Source organism: Nanorana parkeri, unplaced genomic scaffold (genome assembly GCF_000935625.1).
Source record: "Nanorana parkeri isolate BGI_ZX_2015 unplaced genomic scaffold, ASM93562v1 scaffold1976, whole genome shotgun sequence".
Classification (NCBI taxonomy): domain Eukaryota; kingdom Metazoa; phylum Chordata; class Amphibia; order Anura; family Dicroglossidae; genus Nanorana; species Nanorana parkeri.
Window position 1 is genome coordinate 191,483 of NW_017308244.1, and position 16,333 is coordinate 207,815.

At 42.2% G+C, this 16,333-nt stretch overlaps 1 pseudogene; it reads right to left on the reverse strand.

The window, feature by feature from the left end:
* Positions 1-14,137: 14,137 nt before the first annotated feature.
* LOC108800279 lies at positions 14,138-14,844 on the reverse strand (annotated as a pseudogene).
* Between the last annotated feature and the right edge of the window lie 1,489 nt (positions 14,845-16,333).

Genomic DNA, 16,333 nt, shown 5'->3' on the forward strand with positions numbered 1-16,333 from the left:
AGCCGCATCTCTTCTCCCTAACATTCCTTGCAGTGTCCCTGCTGGAGCTAAGAAAAAAAAGGCAATGAATTAGTGGCTTACCTTTTTTCCTGAACTGGATTGACTGCCACTGGGGACACTGCTGGAGATGTTTGTTTCCTGGGGACAGACCTCTCAAAATGGGGACTATGCCCAGAAAATGGGAACTAATGGTAACCACACGTTAAAGGGAAAACTGTACATCTGCCTAGATCTCTGGGGTTCAATATTTTCTGAGACTTGGGGACAGAGACAAACCTCCATATTAGGAAAGACAGAGTGATTTAGCCTAAAACAAATCTGAAACTGGAGGATTAGTATGTTAGCCAGGAAACACATATTTGCAGAAGGAAAATTCACCAATGACAGTCCCATACGTCCTCAGTACAGATTTCCAAACAAGTTGTCAGCAGTACCGCCTATATTTGCATCTTTACATGATCACTTTCATTTCTAATTGGTTGTGACACAGTTTATGAACATTTCAGCAATTGCATTTGACAAAACAAAATATTAGAAACAAGAACAAAAAAAGTACAATGCTACTTACTCCGTACAGGAAATTATCTGGGTATCTAAATTTGTATCATTTGTGGTGGCCGCAGATATTGTGAAGACTCCTCCAATAATAAGGTCACCTTCTTGATAATATCCAATCTCTTCTTCTCTTACCCCATACTGGACTTTAAAGATCTGTGCTGAACTCTGAGTCTTCTTAATAAAAAATGTCATCCACAGGACAATCCAGAAGAGCTGGCCTCTACAGGTATTAACTGACAACAGGGTTTTGATCTTCATATACATAGAAAATACAAAAATATCTGTCATTTGGAATATCATGGACTGTGTAGAGAATTCTGTGATATGATACTGAACATTGATCAGTGGCATCCCCACAGTAAGTTAGTGACAATGTCATCGTCTCTCCTCTCCTCTCCCTTTTTATACACTTCAGTCTCATACATTTCTCATTGTTCAAATTATGATTCTTCATCCTGCATCTACTTTCAGCTGTTTTGCTTGTTGAGCGTTCTATAAAATGCATCATTATAAATCTGGTGATTTTTTTTTTTTTTTATATACAGTATATAATAAATATTACTTTTTTTAACAGTAACACACAAAGAGCTTTAAAAATGTGCAAACCGATTGTTTATGCAAGAATTATATTACTGCAAACCTTCTGTCTCCTACAATATAAAGTTTCACTGTTGGAATTGTTATTATTATTATTATTATTTGATACATAAATAAACAACATTTTGTACAATATTAAACATTAAGAAATCAATCACTAACAATAGTAATATCATGTTACACACACATTGTGATATGCCTTTAACCCTTTCACTGCCACCGACGTCGGTGGCATTTACAGTTCTGCTATAAGCTCATGGTCGATTTAGCGACCATAAGCTTATAGCAGAATTGTTCAGCTGACTGTCCCCGTCAAAATAATAGCTGTCATCAGCGGCTCACAAGCCTCTGATGACCGCTATTACTGAGTGGGGGGTCGGGGGGTCCCGGAGCAAGCGGTGGCTGACCGCAATTCAGGATGGCCGAGCGGCATAGTGATCGGAGCCGCTGTCATAATAACTGGTAACAAATTGTGACGTCACTTTTGGCCGGTCAGACATCAGATGAGCAGCATCGCTGATGGGGTCCTAGCTTGTCTCAAAGCCGCTGGAGCGGCAATGCTGGGGCCCTGTGCGGCTAGGGCCAGGCCTCTGCCTCCTCGCCCTTCACCGTCAGTCGATAGTCATGTAAGGGACCCGGGCAGGCCCCCCAGGCTGCCCGGGCCCATGTGCATTGGAAATGTTAATGAGAGCTGATATTTCTGTGTACAATGCTATACAGTTAATGCAGTGGTGGTCTACATATTACTTGGTGGTTTCCCTGTGTGTGTTGTAAAGTAGCTACCATTCCAAGATCGCTCCTGTGGCAGACTACAATCTCATGTTTAGTTTACTAATTTCCATTGAGATTGTAGTCCATCACGGGAGTGAGCTTGGAGTGGTGGCTACTTTACAACATACACAGGGACCATGGGGAACAAAAGTAGAAGGAAGGACAGTGACATTTGTTTTTATAATGCAGCAAATCTCTATATTATTTTTGCTTTTCTAATTTTTATATTCTAAATCCATCCAGTTTAGAAAGGTTTTCAGTTCTTCAGTTAAAGCAATAAAGCAACTCACTGGCCACTTTATTAGGTACATCTTGCTTGTACCCGGTTGAACCTCTTTTGTCTTCAAAACTGCCTTAATTCTTTATGGCATAGATTCAACAAGGTGTCACGATCTGTGATCAAGCTCAGAGTCCAGTAGCTGAAACAGCAGGCGGATGTGTGCTATAACAGGCCGGGTTTGGTACACAAGCAGATGGTAGTAGTATAGGAGCAGGCAGAAGCATAGTCAGCGAACATGCCAAGGTCAATAGTCAAAGGTATCAGGTATCAAGCAGACGATGCGAGTAGTCGGTGAATCAGCAGCCAAAGGTCGGTACACAGATAACAGTATGAGCAGATTGTATCACAGAGGGAGTAGGAAGCAAGATATTGGCAGGAGCACAATAATCTGGCAAACAGGAAGTGCAAAGGCATGGCTTAAATGGAAGTTCTGGCTACAAGAACGTGCACAAAGAGTATCAGTTAATGGCACCTTCTCAGACTGGGCTGAGGTCATGAGTGGCGTGCCCCAGGGTTCAGTGCTGGGTCCCATGCTTGTTAACCTATTTATTAATGATATAAGGGAGGGAGTGAGAAGTCATGTCTCAGTGTTTGCTGATGATATGAAAATTGGGAGGTTAGTAGACACAGATTTAGACATTATAACATTACAGGAGGACCTGGATAGAATCGGGGAATGGGCAACTGTATGGCAGATGAAGTTCAATGTCGATAAATGTACGGTAATGCACCTTGGAGTTAAAAATAGGCAAATGGACTATACACTTATGGGTGTGCCACTAGGGAAGTCGGAAACGGAGAAGGATTTGGGGGTCATTATAGACCGCAGATTGAATACCAGCGCGCAGTGCCAGGCTGCTGTAAACAAAGCAAGTATAGTCCTGTCATGCATTAAGAAGGGAATGTCTTGCAGGGACAAGTCTATAATTGTGCCACTTTACAGATCACTGGTTCGGCCACATCTGGAGTATGTGGTCCAGTTTTGATACTCAGAAAGGATGTCCTTGATGTCCCTGATGTCCTTGAGCTGGAAAAAGTCCAGAGGAGGGCAACCAAACTCATTAAGGGGTTCGAGGATCTGAACTATGAAACAAGGTTGTTAAAATTAAATATGTTCTCGTTGGAGGTTAGGAGATTAAGACGGGACATGATTTTCATGTATAAACTATTTAAGGGTGACAGCAACCTTAGTAACAAACTACTAAGGTTACGGTTAGCTGTTTACGGTTAGCTCCATAACAAAGACCAGAGGGTACAACCAAAAATTTGTGGAAAAAAAATTTCAACTCGCTGCCGCAGGAAGTGATTTCAGCAAATAGTGTTGAATCATTCAAGAAACTCCTGGACGAGTTCCTTGGAGACTGTAACATAAAGGGGTACAGGTACTGCCAAGAGAAAAATCACACATGGACTCATATACACGCACACACCTGCTCATAAATGCATACACGCAATAGGTTGGACTTGATGGAATTATGTCTTTATTCAACCTCAAATACTATGTAACTATGTAAGTTCAAGGGAGGAGCAAGGAGTTCAGAGTTCAGCAGAGATTAGGTATAACTGAGGATTACATAGGAGATCAGGCAAGGAGCTATCCAAGGTTCTAAGGTGGCTCAGCAGGTAGAACTACTGCCAGATACAGCAGAGGCCCTGGGTTCAGGTCCTTTTCCTGACACAAGGTGTTGGAAACGTTCCTCAGAGATTTTTGGTCCATACTGACATGTTAGCATCACGGGTCCAAAGTGTGCCAAGAAAATATCCCCCACACCATTACACCACCACCACCAGCTTGAACCGCTGATACAAGGCAGGATAGATCCATGCTTCCATGTTGTTTAAGTCAAATTCTTACCCTACCATCTGCATGCCGCAGCTGAAATCAAGACGCATCAGACCAGGCAACGTTTTTCCAATCTTCTTTTGTCTAGTTTTGGTGAACCTTTGCAAATTGTCGCCTCCATTTCCTGTTCTTATCTGACAGGAGTGGCACCCGGTGTGGTTTTCTGCTGCTGTAGCCCATCTGCTTCAAGGTTCGACATGTTGTGCGTTCAGAGATGGTATTCTGCATACCTTGGTTGTAACAAGTTATTTGAGTTACTTTGGTCTTTCTATCATCCCGAACCACTCTGCCCATTCCCCTCTGACCTCTGACATCAACAAGGCATTTTCGTCCACACAACTGCCACTTGCTGGATATTTTCTCTTTTTCGGAACATTTTCTGTAAACCTTAGAGATGGTTGTGTGTGAAAATCCCAGTAGATCAGCAGTTTTTGAAATACTCAGACCAGCCCGTCTGGCACCAACAACCATGAAATGTTCAAAGTTACTTAAATCCCCTTTCTTCTCCATTCTGATGCTCAGTTTGAACTTCAGCAAATCATCTTCACCACGTCTAGATGCCTAAATGCATTGAGTTGCTTCCATGTGATTGGCTGATCCTCACTTCTAGATCTTGTTGAAGCAAGTTTATGTCTTCTTGAGAATTGACTGCCCTGAACAGTTTGGTATCATTCACAAAAACTGATATTGAACTATTTATACTAATCTTTATGTAGTTTATGAATGAGATAAAAAGGATTGGTCCTTGTTTATTTATGTAAGGCTATTTTATCTCTATACCCTTATACCTTTATTGGTTACCCTCTATTTAAGTAGATTTAGTCATGCTGAAATTGATGATATGGCATGAAACTCCATAGAGGCCGTATGATGGATATGCACACACCGTGCAAATAATGAGTGGCATCTGATGCAGTACCTGTGCGTTGCGTTGGTTCCCTAGATGTCCATTCCTCTATGGTCCCGGGTGAGAGAGATGTACCCACCTGAGTTTGGTGGACTTTTTCAATCTTGCTGAGCCTGCTCAGCCCCTGTTCTCAAAAGATGCCTATCTTCTCCATTGTCGACAGTTGCTTCTATGCATTCTATTTACATGTGAATTGTTTTGTTGATTCTAGTAAGTATATACTGTATGTATACTTGTAGTTGTGCTTTTTTCAATAATGAATATATAGATATTTCATGAAAGATGTATAACTTATTTAAAGTGGTGATGAGCCAAGCATACCTGGGTTCAATTCAGGGTAGGTACAGTGAATTTTACTTAAGTTGAAATGCCAAATATGAACTAAATCTTATAAGTCATTAATGGCCAAACTCTAAATTAATAAGCAAAGTGACAAACAAAGTGTATGGAGGGAGCTGGGCAGTACCCTAGAAATCATGTACCACAGCAACGTTTTTTTTTAACAAGCGTGATGAAACCTTAAACCTCTGAACCTGCCAGTTTAGGAACACATCTGTGTGATGTATACAACCTACTACACCATAACTGGCAGTTACAAAGAAAAACATGCAGTTTCAATTGCTGGCAATTGAGAGCTCCCAGATGCCCAAATAAAAATTATGTTGGATCCCCCCAACATTCATATCAGGCCATTAAAGCGTGATATGAGTTTTAGGGGGAAACCCATGGAAAAATCAAAATGTTTGATGTGGCCCCAAACATCCATTACCAGACCCTTATCCGAACAGCAGACTGGTTGGCCTGGAAAGGGCACAGGATAATTGTGCTGCTCCTCCCTCCTGAAATAAACCTGGCCATATGCCCTTAGCATGGGGGTGCCATACTAGGGGGACCCCCTAAAAAAACACTTTGTCTCAATGTTTATGAGTGCAAGGGCCGCTTTCCCACAACCACCATTCAGTGGTTATGGGGGACTGCAGGTGAAGGACTAATCTGAATCTCTAAGCCTTCTTAAAAAAATGGGGTGCCCAAGGTACCACCCCCCATGTGAATGACTAAGGAGTATATAGTACGCCTACTCATTCACAAAAAAAGTTTAAATTAAGAAAAACGTTTTGAGAAGTCCTTTATTTAAAAAAAAAAGTTGTACATAGTACCCTTTGTGTTCACTAAAAAGAAATAGAAGTGTAAATGACATGCATTAATTTTGTTAAGTTTTTAATTAAAGAAAAGGTCCCTTGCCTAAGATTCATCATCAATCATGTCTAACAATGCAGGTTAATCATGATGAACAAGAATTGACGAGTGCATTTGCAGTTTGTTTCACTTCTTGGATTTGGTGTGGGACGCACTGGAGGCTTCAGCTGCTATTGTAATGTGCTGTGCTTCTGGTGTGTCCCTGTGTCTTTAAGGAGGTTAGGCTACATCCTGGTAACTCTGCACCCAATTCATGCTGTGCTATATATGCTCCAAGATGGAGGCTCTCACAGATTAAAGTTAGGACCACATTATACAGAGGAGCCTTGACGAGACAGTGTGTCTTCCACATATTTTGCAAAAGTTGTGTAACTAAAACCTCTGTTTTTAACCTTAGTAGATAGACAGTATCATTAGTTTTAGTGGCAGGCCTGCTGGTGGGTGTGCTGGGAAGTTTTTGCTTTCGTACCATGTAAAGCCCTTCCATATACAAGGTGTGACAATTTAATTCCCGACATGCCCGTGGTGTAGCACTATGGTGTTGAGTCACACAGCCATTCACATTGGAGCATGTTCTGACATGTTCTAACTTGCACTCGCCTGGGTCACAGACCAGTTGACCCAGTCCTTACAGAGCAGTAAAAGTGCGTTGCGCTGTTGGCATAAAATGAGTGGCAAGCATCTGGAGCAGCAGAGTAACATAACAATTTGCATAAAACTTGGCAAAAATACAAGTGAAACTTTAGCTCTGTTACAGCAAGCTTATGGTGAATATTCCTTAAAGAAATCAAGTGTGTTTGAATGGAAAAGGCAGGTTAAGAAGAGGCAGGAAGATGTTCACGATGACACAAGAAGTGGGCAGCAAAAAATGCAACCAACATTGTTATTTGGGAATTCTGAAAAGGAATATGTTCGGTGGAAATAATATATATAATATAGAATATGTTCGGTGAGTTCCTGGCCCAGAAATCCATTCTGAAACTTGTTCCAACCACCTTATTCTTCTGACATAGCACCCTGTGACTTTTGTCTGTTTCTAAAATATATAAAATGCCCTAAAAGGACTCAGATTTGAGGACATTCCAGACATCCAGCATGTCGCAACAAAGATACTGCACAAAGTTCCAGAAAATGAATTCCAGGAATGTTTCCAGCAGTGTCGTCTTTTCTAGTCATCTAGAAAAGTGCATCCCTTCACAAGGGGTCTACTATGACGGTGACAACAGCTGGTAGGTAGAACCGAAGGGCTGCTGTACGGGCTATTCACTATAGCCCGTACATCTCCTGAAGTTGGCCGAGCAGCTCAGTCGAACCGAAACATATGCCTCGGCTCGACTGAGCCGAGGTGAAAGCCGAAGTTGGCCGAAGACAGCCTGCTACTGACATCTGGGTGGAGCCAGCCATCATCTCACGGCTGGCTCCGGCCAATTGCAGAGACAGATCAGCATCTCCTGGTTACCAGGTAACCATGGACACGGATCTGTCATTACTCTCCCAGATGCTCCGGGAGTCTCCCTCTATTAGATAGCGGCTCCCGGCCACCCGGGAGCGAAACACTTTCTCCTGGAAAGGTTTACTCTGCTCGAGAAGGAGTACCTGTGTCAGAGTCAGACATGGATTTGTGTGTCATCAGGTCCATAAACAGTAGAGAAATCCAGTGGCAGGGAGAGGTCAAGAATGAAGGCAGTAAGTAACATAATTCAGTAAAAGGCAGAGGTCAGGTCAGGTGGCAGACAGTAAGTGTATTCCAGGGGCAGGCAGAGGTTAGGTCAGGCAACATACAGTATAATTCAAGGACAGGCAGAGGTCAGGTCAGGCGGCAGACAGTGAGTATAATAAGTATATTCCAATATACATATAGTGTAATGTAGATGGGTAAGCCATATTAGTCCAGTAGAGATGTATAAAAAAACAAAACAGAGTATTGTAGTATGCGATGATACCTTTCTTATTGGACTAACAAAATATATAAAAGACAAGCTTTCGAGAGTTAACCTCTCTTCTTCAGGTCAGAAGCAATACTAATCAACATGACAATGTTTACCACTTAAAGCAAGAGAAAGTTGTTAGGGAGGGGGGGTGAGTGGGGTGTCATAAATGTTGGACCTGGGAGTAAAGAATGTATCCTGATAACTAGAACACAGAACAGTTATCAGTTATAGTTATCAGGATACATCTTGATTACCTTCTCAAATTCCTTGCACTATTATATCCATAACCCTCTTCACATAAATACAGATTTCTCCCCTTCTTCCTCAACCACCCAGTTCAGTTAATGAATCCATGAGCTCAGCCTGAAATCTATAAATGCTGAACATAGTTGTGAAACCCATTGAAATCAATAGGACATAGATAAAGCTGACATGGGTACCAAAAACAATTTTAAAAATAAAGTTATGTGGGCAGAATGGCCTTTGAATATGACTTAAAGGGCAATATTAAAAATATTTCCTTTAAAGATTTGGGGATGCCTTAAACCTGCTGATGAAGTTGTACACAGAGTACGAAGGTTGCGCACAGAGAAGTACAGAGAACTCCTTGAAAAGTGGCATTAAAAATATAAAAACTACCACTGCTGGCAGAACCTCTCCCTGCCTGCTCTGTAGACAAAGCAGCCAGGGGATCCCGGGTGATATCATTGTCCATATTTGGTCAATAGCATTACCCAACACCCGCAGTCAGTCTTGAGATTAAGCAGCTGACCAGGGACTGTCATTTGTGATGGAAAAAGGCCAATTTTTCCACACCTGTGTGACAGGTATACATAATTAGATTTTTTAGAGCAGGGTCCAATCCTGCACTCGTCAAAAATAACTCTGAAGGGTTACGGTGTGAAGGTACCACCAACACTAAAGGCCCAATTTTAAAGCACCTGCTGTTTTCATCCAACGTCTGCAGAAGAGACACCAGAATTTATCCCCAAAAACTCTAACCTTGTTCCAAGTGTCCTATAACTGTCTTCTTTATACAGGCTGCCTCCCCAAGCTGTTGTTTACAAGATTAAAGGAAAACAAATTACCAGCAATTGAAATGTTATTTTTTTCTTTATAAATTAAATTTTTGATGCAGCAGGTTCTCTACATCATACAGCTGTGCCGCTTTACAGGCAATTTAAGGGGACCGCCCAGGCATGATATTTGAAGGAATTTTTAATTTTTATACTTACCCTTTAAGTTATTTAAAAATCACTGATCCTTTAAAAACTGTATTTTTTTAAAGTGTTTATTTTTTTTTTTACACATGTCCGCCAGGGCTTACCCAAATCCCAATACACCATTTATGGCCAATAACGTGCATATAAGGCACTCAAAATGGGGACATTTGATTTTCAGAATTATGGTCCCATAGACTTACATTGAGTTCTGATTTCGAATTAGAACTGTTTTCCATGTTCAAAAGTTTCAATTAGAACCATACATGGGGTATTCGGCTCATCACTACTCCTAAACAGATCAAACAACAATGGCCCCAAGACAGAACCCTGGGGCCCACCACTAACAACCCTAGACCACTTAGAGACTAATTCATGTACCACCTGATACTGAATCCAGCTTTCTATCCATGTACACACAATCATATCCACACCAATAGGCCTTAGTTTGTAAATTAACCATTTGTGGGATACAATGTCAAATGTAAATCTGGTTGGTTGTCACTTACAGGTGAAACTCGAATAATTAGAATATCGTGCAAAAGTAATTGCAGTAAGTGCTGCAAAAGGGGCCCAAACCAAGTACTGAGTACATATTCATGCTTGTACTTTTCAGAGGTCCGATATTGTTCTATGTACAATCCTTGTTTTATTGATTGCATGTAATATTCTACTTTTTTATGGTTGTGGATTTGGGGTTCTTGGGGTTTTCATGAGCTGTAAGCCATAATCATCACAATTATGACAAATCACGGCTTGAACTATCTTGCTTTGCATGTAATGAGTCTCTCTCATATATTAGTTTCACCTTTTAAGTTGCATTAGTGAAATAAATGAACTTTGCACGATATTCTAATTATTCGAGTATTATATTTGAGTATAATACTAATAATATAATACCAAATACTATTTTCTCTGATAACTTCTTCAGTAGAGCCCCTTTCATTCTATACTTTCCTTGTATACATCTAGACCTTTTTAAAAAAATATTTGGACCACATTTGCTCTATGACAATTAAATATCAGAGAACAAAATCTGACTTGACCCAGTTCAGCAATACTAGCATTGAAAAATTGGACTCCCTTGCAATGAGGAAAATTCCGGTAGTACTGCCTCCGCTTATATCCCACACCATTTAGTCACAGACTAAAATGTTGCATTTTCAGAGTGTGTTTCATAAAAAATATGTGTAGATTCTCCATTTGGTGGCCTTGTGTGTCAGGAAACTACCATCAAAGGCTACAGAACAAAAGCTAAGACAAAACCACTTACAGAATAAAATATCTACAATAGCTCTGCTGCACTATGAAGCCTGATATATAAGTATTAGTGATGATTGAACAGACCTGGGTTCAATTCATGTAAACTTCTACAAATCATGCTGAAAATTGGAACCCAAAAGTTTGCAGTGATTCCCATTGACATCTATAGAATTAATCTTGTTATTCAGTTCTGGCCATTTGCAGGGCTATTGTTAAAGAGAAGGCATGAATCGCCAGGCATTGTCATGGGGGTAAAGCAGCTTTGAGGGTTACAATAAAAACACACAAATCCTTTAAATGATGGAAGACATAAATCTTTATTTGATGTTACAGAATTGCATGATTTTCACTGGGAGCCTCAGTGAAATCATATTCAAACAATGCATACAACGAGATTGGCTTACACACATCATCACCCAATCTGATTTATTTCTTTTTTTTAAATCATCTTTTTATATAGTTTTAGCTTTTTTTCTCAAGTGGTACTGATCCTGTTTTTATCAGCGGAACTAGCAGTAATAACTTGGTAAAAATACACAATGACACAATAGTTATATATTTTGTGCATTTTTATTGTAGCAGGTGTGGTACAGACCCACAGACTCAACATACAATATGGGATTGCAAAAATTAGATCCAGGGTCACAGGGCACTCCAGGCACAACAAGGGTTCAGCAGCAAGGACACTGGCTAACAGTTCACAGGCAACAATTCATAGGGCTGCAGTTCATAGGGCAACAGTTCCTAGGGCAACAGTTCCTAGGGCAGCAGTTCATAAGGTAGCAGACACGGGCACAGCAAGGGACAGAAGACATAGATTAAGCATCTCATAGCATAGGCATCCAACACTGGGCAGCTGTTTGGGTAGTTTTGTGGGAGAGAGATCCAGGCAGGGTGATCCACAGATTCAGGCTTGCAGGCTCCTACTGGGAGGAAATCAAAAGGTCCTGGGGAAAGGTGAAGGTCCAGGGTGACCTGGCTGCAGCGTCAGGTACACCAGGTAGCAGGCAGCATCCAGCAGGGGCAAAAAATGAGGAGTGTAGAAGAGGCTCCTGGGTGAGCAGGAGAAGTCCTGGAGGACTGGCCACAGCTTCAGGTCCGCACAAGTCACAGACAGTAATGGGTCCACGGTGAGTGAACAAAGGGACGTCTCGTGCGGACAACAGTTCACAGCTAGGAAGGAACTACAAATACCAGCACTCTCCAATCACAGAACTATATGCCCCAGCAGTTCTCCTCTGCTTCTAGTCTCCCTCTAGTGAGACCTTCCTGCCATCTATCTCTCATCACTGGTGTAAACTCTGAATAATCTGACTCATTTTCAGGTGCGGACTGACAACATATGGGGTCCTTGGGCAATATGAGATTGTTGGGCCGCTTGTGCTCTGCCCATATACAAACCCCACCCACCCACAAGCCCCACCCAAATATACATTCTTGTGTTACAGAAATTATTTTTCCACACAATTTCCAAAAAAGCCGGTCTATTCACTAAAAAGTGAATTGCAGGGGAATTGACAGGAAAGATTAAAAATCTAGAACAATATAGGCAATATGGAAAGTGAACTAAATGCAGATTTTTTTCTGGTTTGGCTATTTTTATAGATTCTTCAATTCTGCCAATTTTCCTCGGTGAAGTGCAGGAGAATTAGCAGGAGAATTGATGGTGGAACAGAATAATCTAGGACAAGAGTGCGGGTGTGATGGTGCATATCAAACTTCAGTATGCAAAACCCTGTCTCCCCCCACTCTCCTCAGATGCATGTGGTAAGGCCTGCAAATGGTCAGTCTGCCCATGACTAGAACCAATGCATGACAGTCTACAGATCAGAACCAACACACTGCAGACCGTAGACCAGCACCAACACACAGCAGATCACAGACCAGCACAGACACACAGCAGATCGCAGACCAGCACAAACACACAGCAGACCACAGACCAGAACCAACGCACGTCAGACTGCAGACCCGAACCAATGCAAAGCAGACCGCAGACTAGAATGATCACACTGCAGACCGCAGACCAACACCAATGCACAGCAAACTGCAGGCCAGAACCAACACACAGTAGATCAAGGACCAGAACCAATGCACGGCAGACCACAGACCAGAACCAATGCATGGCAGACCGCAGACCAGAAGCAACCCACGGCAGACCAGAACCAATGCAATGCAAACAGCAGACCATAACCAATGCACGGCAGAACCGACACATTGCAAACCAGTGCCTATGCATGGCAGATCACAGACCAGAACCAACACATATCAGACCTCTCACCAGAACCAACACACAGCAGACCTCATACCAGAAGACATGCGCAGCAGACTGCAAACCAGAACCAACACACAGCAAAGCTCAGACCAGAACCAATGCAGATCAGACCTCAGACCAGAACCAATGCACAGCAGACCACAGACCAGCACCAATGCATGACAGACCTCAGATCAGGACCAACGCATGGCAAACCTCAGCCCAGAAGCAATGTGGGCAGACCACAGACCAGAACCAAAGCATGGCAAACCACAGACCAGAACCAAAGCATGGCAAACCACAGACCAGAACCAACACATGACAAACCTCAGACCAGAACTAACTTAAGGCAGGCTGCAGACCATAACCAACTCACAAAAGACTTCAGACCATAACCAACACACGACAGACCTCAGACCAGAACCAATGCATGGCAGGCCACAAACAGAAGGACACATACACAAGGACATCTCCAGGATCAGCCTTCACACACACACACACACACACACACACACACACACACTGTGTGTTTTTCATGGCCTGTGTTTCATGTCAGTAATTTCTCTTTAAAAATGTTTAATTAATGAACAATAAATCTAAGGGGTCTATTCACAAAGCTGCCGAAGGATCTGGCCGTAGCTTCGGCCGATCCTTCGGCCAGCTTCGGCACCAGGACCCCTTCGGTTCAGGAGAACCGAGGGGGTGCTGTACGGCTATTCACAATAGCCCGTACAGCTCCCGATCACGGCCGAGCGGCTCAGTCGAGCGCATGTGCAGTGTAATAAGTACTGATCCGCTAATTGATCCTTCTGAATATAGACATGGAAATCTGTCCAATCTGCAGAGATCATACAATTCATAAACATGATTGTCTCAAATCCTCCAATATCAGACAGATCAATGTACTGAAATCTATGCAAGTAAAACATTAGCAGATCTGTAACTATCCAAAATAAATATTGTTCTGTTTATGTTCCACCCAGCTTCTTTAGCACAACTATCTGAAAAATATTCACAACCTTTGCTGATTACCTACAGATAATGCACATGTTACCTATGTTAGCTATCTTTTTAAATAGAAAAAAACTCACATATAATTATTGTCCCTCTGTAGAGTTTTAAAGATTCATTTTCTGCATTATACCTTGCCTTGTGTTCTGATCAGGTTTGTAAAGAATAGTTTTACATTTAGGGAAGAATATACATCCTAATAATCCAGCACTGGAGGTCAGTATAGCGAATATCTCCACAGCCACCATGTATTTCCCACTGGTGCTCAGATAGGCCGGGATCATGGCAATCCAGACACTGCAGAACATCAGCATGCTGAAGGTGATGTACTTGGCCTCATTAAAACAGTCCGGTAAGGTCCTAACCATGAAAGCCAGAACAAAGCTCACAGCTGCCAGAAGTCCCATATAACCCAACAAAGAGAAGAACCCGATAACAGATCCTTCATTACACTGAATGATGATCTTCTCAGGATAAGAGTACATGTCATACTATTGGTAGGGAGGAGACAGTGACAGCCAAATAACACAGATCAGAACTTGGACAGAGGAGCAGATTATGACAACAGAATTAGAAATCTTCTCTCCCACCCACTTCCTCCAATAACTGCCAGGTTTGGAGGCTTTGAAGGCAATGCAGACTGTGATGGTCTTGGCCAGAACACAAGAGAGAGCGATGGAGAAGAAGACCCCAAATGACATTTGTCTCAGCATGCAGGTTATATCCACAGGACGATCAAGGAACAAGAAGACACAGAGGAAGCTCAGTAAGATGGAGGTCAGGAGAATGAAGCTCACAGTCCGGTTATTGGCTTTCACTACTGGGGAGTCCCAGTAATGAATAAAATTTCCTAATACAAATAATGTCACAGCTGAAAACAGTATGGATGCAAATGAGAAAATATAAACCAAAACATCATTTTCATATGATAGGAATTCACATATTTTTGGAATACATTTCTCCTTCTTTTTATCAGGCCACGCATCATCTGGACATTTGAAGCACTGTTCACTATCTGCAATGAAAAAAACATAACATTAATATAGCAGAGGAAATCATTTAAATGGATTGCCATCATCACCATAAACTTTTTATACTGGGTAAAGTTGTCACTGATTTGCTGAATTCTAACATTTCAAGACTGCAGAGGTGGGATCTCCTCAATCATTTCCTCACCTGTGACATTCCAACATAGTCATAGCAAAGACATGTTAAGAAGTATCAATGCTTCTGATGCCTTCTTCTAAAATACTGTATAAACTTACAATGATGAAAAGGAGAATCTTCTTTCTGTGGTTATAGGAAGCTTCAGTTCACTAGCAAGGCCTTAACTTTCTTAACGTTGGGCCTAAGGCTGGGCACACACCTTACAACCATCGCAAGACTTTTGTCTTGCGATGGTTGTAAGGTACTTAAAAAAATGTACAATCTGCCTATGTTGCATAGGCAGATCGTACTTGCGATGATCGCAAGCCACGCCCCCTGAGGGGCGGGCTTCCGATGACCGCAATGCCGAACGGGCAGTGTGCGCTTCCGCACACTGGCCCGTACGGCTTTTATCCTACGGACATGCCACAAAAAATTAAAAAGTGGTGTGTCCATGCCAAACCCTAATCCTTGATAAGGATTCTTAACTGCTGGACTTAGCTGAATGTAAACAAGTCAGCCAGTGATGCTGTCTGCTGTCATTGACCATCATAAAATTATGACAACATGTGATCGAAGCCATCACCCGGAATCCAATGGCCACTTCGTTCAAGAACATAAGCCAGCTGAGAATGGAAATATCAATTGGCAGCATTAGTTGTTTTTTAAATATCACTTTTGCTGGAATACGTTGCACAAGTGCTACACTTCCTATGCCGGTATAAGTCATTCCTCAAGCATTTTATTTAACTCCTTCATGACAGGAGATGTACACTGTATGTCCCACCACCCACAAAGTGCCCAAATGACTGGCCACGTACACTGTACGTGACAAGTTTTTTGCGGCTCTGCAATGCTGGTTAACCAGCGGTTGGTTAACATTCATTAATGGATGTCTCAGTATAGAGGCATCCAATAATGAAAGACTTAACCTTTTTCAGACACCCGATGCCTTTCAGGAGTGTCTGACAGTGATAGCAGAGCTGCATTTGCAGCTTTTGCCATCACTCTGACAGCTGGTATAGATCTGGAAATCCTGATGTATACCGGCTTTTTATTTTATTTGTTTAGCTTTCAGCAATAGAAACACAGGGGTCTATTCACGAAGTAGCCGAAGGATCTAGCCGTAGCTTCGGTCGATCCTTTGGCTAGCTTCGGCCCCAGGACCCCTTTGGTTCAGTAGAACTGAAGGGCTGCTGTACGGGTTATTCACTGTAGCCCGTACAGCTCCCGAACTTGGCCGAGCGGCTCAGTCGAGCCAAAGGCATATGCCTCGGCTGAGTCGCGCTGAAAGCCGAAGCTGGTCGAGCGGCCGGCCATTGGCTTCTTACAACTGGGCGGAGCCAGCCGTGATCTTA